Below are 8,833 nucleotides of genomic sequence, written 5' to 3' on the forward strand. Positions count from 1 at the left end.
GAAACAGTCTCAAATATTGCAAGAGAATTCTTCAATAATTTCTTTAGTATCTCATAAAAATTCATTAAATTGGCATAACTTTTGATTTGTGTTAGAACTACCTTAAATAAAAAGACTTTTGTTTATAGCAACACAATTTGATTTACACATAAGAGAAAAAAAATTTAACCGTCCCTATTGAAACGATTATTCGAACGGATAACGTTCGCTTACATATATATGCATACTAGTAATATACAAATATATCAAAGTTTCCACAAATAAATGCAGTAACTCTACTATGCAAACGATTACCCATAAAATGAGAAATATTCAATATAAATTTAAGAATATAGAAACGCGTATGTGTGTGTGTGTGTTTCACATCACACGTGATATGCAGAAGTAGTTCTTTCAGTATTTAATGATGTATTAAATGAATAAAAAATATAGCGAAACAATGTACAGTACACACTACCTAATACGCACACTCAAAAGTAAAGTACATCGTGCAATCACTAGCAAAATAACAGCCGCCACCAATAGGGGAAAAAACTTAAACTAAACCCACGCAAACTGTTTCTCGCCCATACTTGTGTAACACCTGGGCACATGCATAGATGAGAACGCAGAAAGTACGGGGGGAGAAACGAAAGATTAGTATATTAGAAGCTGAAAATCCTGATCTAAAAAATATGATTATGACAAACACATAAATACATTTGCATAAAAAATAATCTAAGCGACTAATGACTGTACAAATTACTTCATAAATAATGACTAAGTATTTTGTAATATATTTAATTAATATATCTCAAAACCTCGGACGACTCCTTTCATTAAGCTATTCTAATTCTTCTAAGCTTCTATTCTAATGAAAGAACTGGGCTTTGAGCTGCCACTTAAATACCGAAGTCTTTCCGTCGCGAATGAGTCTGTCTTCTTGCCCATTTATTTTAAATATTGAAATATCGACATATCAAAATTAATCTCGATTAGATAAACTATACACGAAGCAATGCATGTAAGATATTTATTACATGCTTTTCTGGACGAAAATGAGTAAATTAATAATGATCGATTTCATCATTACTGACCACGAACAATACAAGTAATAAAAGAGAGTGCATTTATGAATTGCATTATTAATTAAATGAATTTAACCGATGAGACAAGAAAACCTATCCTGAACTAATAATAAAACATACAATAAAATATACAATTTCCATGAGTAACTCCTAAAAAGCAATTACTCATGTGCTTGTCAATAATTTATTTAAATAATTACAACCAGTAACTCGTGCCGATTAGGATCTTTCATTCTCGGCATGATTGAGCTCTGGAGGGACTTTAAATAAAAACTCACGGTTTAAGAAGTTCTGCGATGGCTCCAAAACACTCCTACTTTGCAGCAAGTATTGTAATCTGACAATGGAAGACGATACTCGATTTGACATTGAAGAAGATCCATTGAAGATCCATCAAAGATCTATCAAAGAATTCATCCAACATCTTTGAAAGGAAGAGAATCCATGGTTATATCTGTAAAATAAAATAGAACAAAACGATAAGTTATCTGGAATATTATCCAAAATCATATAAAATAAAATCGAATAAAAGGTGAATAAAAATGAATACCTACAACACATTCTAATGGGACAAAGCTCAATGGCATTATGGTAATGCACACCTCGCGTGAATCTAATAACGCGGTATAAACGAAAATAAGAAACTATAGATGAGTTTCTTATCGCGATACCGAAATTTTATTGTACGACGAACAACACTGACTCTAATTCGCGTTTGATTTTAACTTATTACTCGCCCGATCACTGATTCTAGACTGCACTAATTCAAAGACTGCATTGCTCGCAGTCAAATGCAAGAACAAAAATTTCACTCCCGGTCACTTTACATGGGCCATTCGTGCATGATTGCAATCTGAAACTGAAATAAAAAACAATACTATTAATATCATTACTATTACAGAAAATCATTAAAATTTTTAAGGAATTATTTAATAAAAAAATATACTCACTTTAAATCTATATTGACGAATGCACAATGGGTCTCCTACCCTTAGGATGACGATGACAATGCACAAATAATGACTATAAAACTGCATTACATGCAATTAATTGAATTAACACTAGATTTATGGACTGAGAAAATTTGATTCATATCTCAAACTTTTTTCTACATATATATATAAAATAGAAATATTTTAAATTAATTGTAATTTAATAAAATTTAAATTTAATTAACTTTAAAGTAGAATATTTTTTTAAATTATATGGTAATTTTTAATGCTGTAATGAAATATACACATAAATATTAATTCCTTTCCTCTATCCACTTTTTCATTTAAACAATGTTTGTAAATTTTTAAAAAATAGTGAACAAATCTAGTGTTAAACGAATTTCTAAATGAATTTAATAAATAAAATGTGAATATATACCATTCCAACGATGATCTGACACACAAATAAAAACAATATTATATAAATCGTTGTTATATAAAAATTACTATAGTTATTGAGAAAATGTTTAATAGAAAAATATACTCACTTTGAAGGATACAGGATGAATGCACGATGAGTCTCCTACCCTTAGGATGACGATGAGCACACGTTTAAACCGAATAAAAGAAACTTGCGAGTTTCTTAACCGAGTAAACGAAACTTTAACATGCGACGATCAACACTGAATTTACTTGTCGACATTTTTATATTTTATTTTAACACGATGCAACACACGAGAACCTCATTGCCTACGCGCTCGATTGCAATGATTTTCTGAAACATAACAAGAAAAAAGAACAATTAATATCATTGTTGTGATAAAAATCAATTGAAATTATCATAGAAATGTTTGATAGTAAAATATACTTACTTTTAGTCTTCGTTGATGACAGCAGGATGGGTATCCTACCCTTAGGATGACGATGTATAAAATAAAATTAAAAAAAAAGTCTAAAAATCTGAAACATACTAAAGATTATATTACAATATTTCCTGCAAATCATTTCTGAAGGCAGTGCTCACATTAAGACCATTGAATATTTTATCAAAAATATTCAATGGTAAATAGAAAGAAATAATTTAATAATCTATGAGAGTTGACATAATTAAAAGTTAAAGTTATTAAATATTTGTGAAATTGATCAAAGTATGCAACTATTTGCTTGCAATATTACATACAAAGTATGTAATTTTAATAAAAATATTAATTAAAAATATTTAAAGTTGTCTAAATACAATAGTAATTATATCAGCAGACTCAATGAAGAGTAACATAAAAAATAAAATAGTTTTTATACAATTCTATGCAATGAAGAACTTTTTAAACTATTAAAATCAAAACAATAACGTTAGAAATAAAATTATTAAATAATTTAATACGCCTCATTTTCGTTGATGTTGTCTCGTTGAAGGATAGAAGGAGAGTATGAGGTACGTTACTACGTAACCTTGGTAGAAGAGACCTTGGGAGTGTCCAACGCATGGCTATTATACCTATGTTATCGACTGTTAACGTTTTGTAGTCGATTTGAGAAATTCTGGAAATAAAGTACACATTTATAATAACCTATATGTAGAGAGTATTGTGTTCTTATTCTTCTTCTTTCTTTCTCTCTCTCTCTCTCTCACTCTCTCACTCCTTCTCACTCACTCTTAATCTCTCTCTTTTCTGTAGAATTTCTATATGCCAAATATACTTAAAAAAAAAAAAAAAATTATGCTCACCTCGACGTATATAGAAAAGATAAAAACAGTTGCCACAAGATTAAAATGTTAGTGAATTCGTGTTGCAACTCTTCCCATGCTCAGAAAGCTAAAAAAAAAAAAAAAGTAAAATATGAAAAAACTCACGTATAAAAATCTTGAATATAACATTCGTTATACATCATTTAATATATAACAGGAAGGTGTACGTAAGAATATTAATTAAAACAATTACCTGAAATTAACGGGATAACAAAATTCACTGCAATAAGTATACAGATGACATATTAAATAATCTAAAGATTCTCCATATTGCAGTGCACAAAACGGACTGGCGCGTAAGACTGGCGCGTAAGACTGGCGCGAAAATACTGCATGCGCGAAAATGATGCGCAGTATATCTTCTTTTCACCTATAATAAAGAAAAATTTCGAATGATTAAAAATACGATATAAGAGCATACAAATTGTCAAAATATACTCAAAAAATCAAAAGTGATCCTTATATCCTTTATATATTGTAATAAGAAGGTGTGTACCTTACAAAATATCTTTTAATTACCTGATCTTAACGGGACGATCACACTCCGATTTAATCTCTCCGAACGACGCCAAAGAACTAAAAAAACATGGACGACGGATTGGTTTTGATTAGCTTGTGGCGTCTCGCACCAGCGCAGTGCCGACACCTCTCGGCCAACAACGCTCAGCTGTAGCAGCGCGCGCAGGAAAAGTGCTGACACCTCTCGGCCGCCAGCACTAACATACGCAAGCACCTCGTGACGCGGTTCCGCAGGGGCATCTGATTGACCTGACCACGCCTTTGATTGGGCAGAGCGGAAGAGTGACCACTGCGACCGTGGCTCTCTCTACTTCCGGATGCCTGGATCGCCGTGGCGGTGCACACGCAGGAAAATATCATCACTTCTACTTCGTCCGTCGAACCGTCCGGTCGCATCCTTCTCATCGCGCTCTTGCATAAACAATATTTCTCTGTGCATCTTCTGTACGTGACCACGTGGCACACCACGCCGATAAATAAAATATCGTCCCACGGGATCAAAAATATAATCGGAAATTTCTTCCCTCCACACGGAGTCTCATTGGCCCATTCCTTTCTCCGCGGCCCGTTCCTCGCGTTGGTGTGAACGCACCTTAACGCGCCTAGTAACCGAGGGAAAGAAATTCCCAAATTGGTGACCCCGACGTGATCCCGAGGACCATCTTCGGCAACACCACGTGCTCTTCAACACCACGTGCTCTTCATCACCACGTTGCTCATCAACGCCACGTGTTCTCAGGCGCCACCCATCTTCGTGTGAGTACCCACTTTTTTTTTCTTCACCACCGGCACCTCTTCGCCTTGAAAAAGGAAAAAAGAGAGGAAGATGCCCATCACACGCGCCGAGGCTTCCCAGCGCGACATCGAACGCCAGAATACGGCACCGGCCACTACGCCGACCTCCGACGCTTTGACCACCGCCTGCACCTGCAACTGCGCCGAGGCCAGCCGGCCCTGCGACGCCGGACGCCGACCTTGCCGCTATCCACCCTTCACGCGTCGATGACCGGACCTTTGGTTCCTGCAGCTAGAGGCCATCTTCAGGAACTACGGAATGCACTCGGACGACGACCGCTACTACGCCGCCGTAGCAGAGTTGGACCAGGACACAGTCGGGGAGCTCCAGGATGTGCTGAGGACGCCACCCGATACCGGTAAATACGAGCAGCTGAAGAAGCACGTCATCGCTCGTTTGGGCGACACCATGAAGAGACGGCTGCAGAAGCTGTTCTCCGGCCTCACTTTGGGCGACCGCTCGCCGTCTCGGCTTCTTCGCCACATGCGCCACCTCGCCGGCGACAACGTCAGTGACGACGCCATCAAGGTCCGGTGGTTCGACCTCCTGCCTCCGCAAATCTCCCAGTTGCTGCGGCTCCTGCAGACCATGGACCTGGACGAGCTCGCCGCCAGGGCCGACGGCGTCTGCGAGGTCACGCCGGGCGTCTGTGCCACCCGACAGGGGCGCTCTCTCTCTCCGCCAGGCACCGCCCTTCCCGGGCCTCCACCTCGGCGGGACAACGCGGACGGGGAACACGCGGCGATGCACGCGATGCTCGCCAGCCTGATCATCTCCAACAACCGGATGGCCGATCAACTCCACCAGCTGACCGTCGCCATCAACGGGCTATCACGCTCTCGATCACGCGCTCGGTCACGCTCCCGGTCACGCGCGTTCCACGCCGGCACGGACTCGGGGGGAGCCAAGTCAGCAAGATCACCCTGGTGTCGCTACCACCGGAAATTCCAGGAGAGGGCCCTGAACTGCACCCCACCGTGCAGCTACGAACAGGACAGGGCGTTAAACGAGTAGCGCCGCCGCACAACTTGGCGGTACACGGTGGCGCCGCTCGATCCTTCTCGGACTTCCGCCTCCACGTTCATGAGAGCTCGCTCAGACAAGCGATGCTCATCGACTGCGGCTCCGTGGTATCACTCCTGCCGCGCCGCCTGGTTTCCGGACCGTTGTCCCAGGACAGTCTCCAGCTCATCGCGGCCAACGGGTCACCGATCCCCACTTATGGACGACGCCTACTAACGCTCAACCTAGGTCTTCAGCGCGAGTTCCCATGGGTTCTCACCATCGCCGACGTGCCCGTGCCCATCCTAGGAGCAGACTTTCTCAACCACACGGGCCTCCTTGTGGACATTCAGAAGCAACGACTGGTCGACCCGGCCTCTTCCAAGGAATCGACGGTGCACTACCGGAAGGCTTCCGTTCACGGGGTCGACGCCATCGCGGGACCCTTGGATCTCCACTATCGCACCGCCTATGACAAGCTGCTCGCGGAGTACGCAGACCTCGCCCAGCCCTCCGAGAGGGGAGCAGCGCTTCAGGGCTCCTCAGTGGTGCATCGCATCACAACCTCCGGACCGCCTGTCTTCGAGCGACCGCGCCGCCTCTCCGGCGAGCGCTTAGCAGCAGCGAAAGCCACGTTCGACCGCCTCCTGCGTCAGGGAGTCATCAGGCCTTCGTCGAGTCCATGGGCCAGCCCTCTGCACCTGGTGGAAAAACCTACAGGCGAGTTCCGAGCTACGGGGGACTTCCGTCGTCTCAACGCCATCACGCTTTCGGATCGCTATCCCCTTCCTGTCATCGAGGACCTACTCGAGGATAGCGGTGGCTGCTCGGTCTTTTCGGTACTGGACCTCCAAGAGGCGTACTTCCAGATTCCGATGGCCAAGGAGGACATCGAGAAAACTGCGGTCACGACGCCATTCGGACTGTATGAGTTCCAGAGGATGCCGCTAGGTCTTCGAAACGCATCACAGACGTTCCAGCGGTTCATGGACTCCTTACTTCGGGACCTACCTTTCGTCCGGAGCTACATCGACGACCTCTTCATCCGGTCCTCCTCGCACGAAGAACACCTTCGTCATCTACGGATGCTTTTCGACCGTCTACGGGAGGCCGGCCTATCCTACAAGGTGGACAAGGTCCAGCTCGGACTGCCCAGCGTCACCATCCTGGGCTACCAGGTCTCCGCCAACGGCATCCGCCCTCCGGAGCGCAAGATCGACGCCATACGGAACTACCAGAAGCCCACCACACCAAAAGGCCTGCGACGCTTCCTGGGCGTCATCAACTTCTTCAGGAGGAGCTTACAGCATGCTGCTCACATCCAGGCGCCGCTCAACCATCTTCTTCGGGGTCTTCCCAAGCGCAGCCGGCGTCCGCTGGTTTGGAACGACGCAGCAGATCGAGCCTTCGAGGACGCACGACGCAGCCTTGCCGGAGCAGTGGAAACCGCTTTCCTGTCGCCTACTGCTCCTCTTCGACTGGCTACCGGCGCATCCAGCACGGCCGTTGGCGCCGCGCTCCTACAGTTGGTCAACGGGGAATGGCAGCCTGTCGGTTTCTTCTCGCAGACGCTGTCACCAACACATGCTCGCTACAGCACCTACGACAGGGAGCTCTTAGCCGTCTTCCTAGCTGTTCACCACTTCCGGCGTATCCTCGAGGGTCGTCCATTCACCGTGCTGACGGACCATCGTCCGCTCACCTTCGCGGCCAACCAACCCTCGGACAAGGCCTCACCACGTCAACAACGTCAGCTGGACTTCCTGCTCCAGTTCGACATCACGTTCCAGCACGTGGACGGCGCAGACAACGTCGTCGCCGATGCTCTCTCCCGGACGACGGAGGACGCCCCAGCTCCGGATGGGCCAACGAACGCCACTACGTCATCGCCGACGCCGCCAACCTCAACCTGTGCCACCATCAGCTTGCCTTCGGCACTTAGCCCGGAGACCATCGCCGCAGCACAGGACAGGGATGACGAGCTCCCATCGCTCGCAGCACGCACCTTCCTCAACCTTTAGCGACTCAACATCGAAGGATTCGAGGTGACCTGCGACATACACGACGGGCGAGTACGGCCATACCTACCCCGCTCGCTCCGCACAGCCGCCTTCGAAGCCATTCATAGTCTGGCTCACCCGGGTGTCCGCGCAACGGTACGGGATGTATCGAGGCAGTTCATCTGGCCCGGTCTACGTAAGGACATCACTGCATGGGCACGTGCATGCCTACCGTGTCAACGCTCCAAGGTCGCGCGACACAACCGCGCAGAGCTTTCCCGCTTCCAGACCACGGAAAGTCGATTCGAGCATGTGCACGTCGACCTCATCACGCTGCCCCAGGTAGGAGAATACCGGTACTGCCTTACCATCATCGACCGATTCACCAAATGGCCAGTAGCTGTTCCTCTCAAGGACATCCGGGCGGAAACCATCGCCAGGGCCTTCACATCGGCATGGATTGCGGACAAGGGATGTCCACTCACCATCACCTCGGACCAGGGTACCCAGTTCGAGTCAGCACTCTTCGCCGCACTCGCTCAGCCCTCGGGGGCCACCAGGATCCGCACCACACCTCATCACCCTCAGGCCAACGGAATGGTAGAGAGGTTCCCCCGAACACTCAAAGCAGCACTAATGTGCGCTCGAGTTCCTTGGCCCGACGCACTTCCTCTTGTGCTACTCGGCCTACGGAACGCGTACAAGGAGGACTTGCAAGCCTCGCCGGCAGAGATGGTCTACGGCACAACGCTTCGCATTCCCGGCGGTTT

At 45.5% G+C, this 8,833-nt stretch overlaps 1 protein-coding gene across 1 annotated transcript in view; it reads right to left on the reverse strand.

Annotated features, from left to right (window-relative positions):
- Positions 1-8,216, reverse strand: part of LOC149032920 (uncharacterized) — a 164,759-nt gene extending 156,543 nt beyond the window's left edge. The window contains exon 1 of the mRNA XM_089171429.1: positions 8,114-8,216. The gene's annotated coding sequence lies outside the window, so the exon portion shown is untranslated. The remainder of the gene's footprint in view (positions 1-8,113) is intronic.
- Between the last annotated feature and the right edge of the window lie 617 nt (positions 8,217-8,833).

Source organism: Polistes dominula, unplaced genomic scaffold (genome assembly GCF_049000335.1).
Source record: "Polistes dominula isolate Pdom_NZ unplaced genomic scaffold, Pdom_raw_medaka contig_246, whole genome shotgun sequence".
In the NCBI taxonomy this organism is placed as follows: domain Eukaryota; kingdom Metazoa; phylum Arthropoda; class Insecta; order Hymenoptera; family Vespidae; genus Polistes; species Polistes dominula.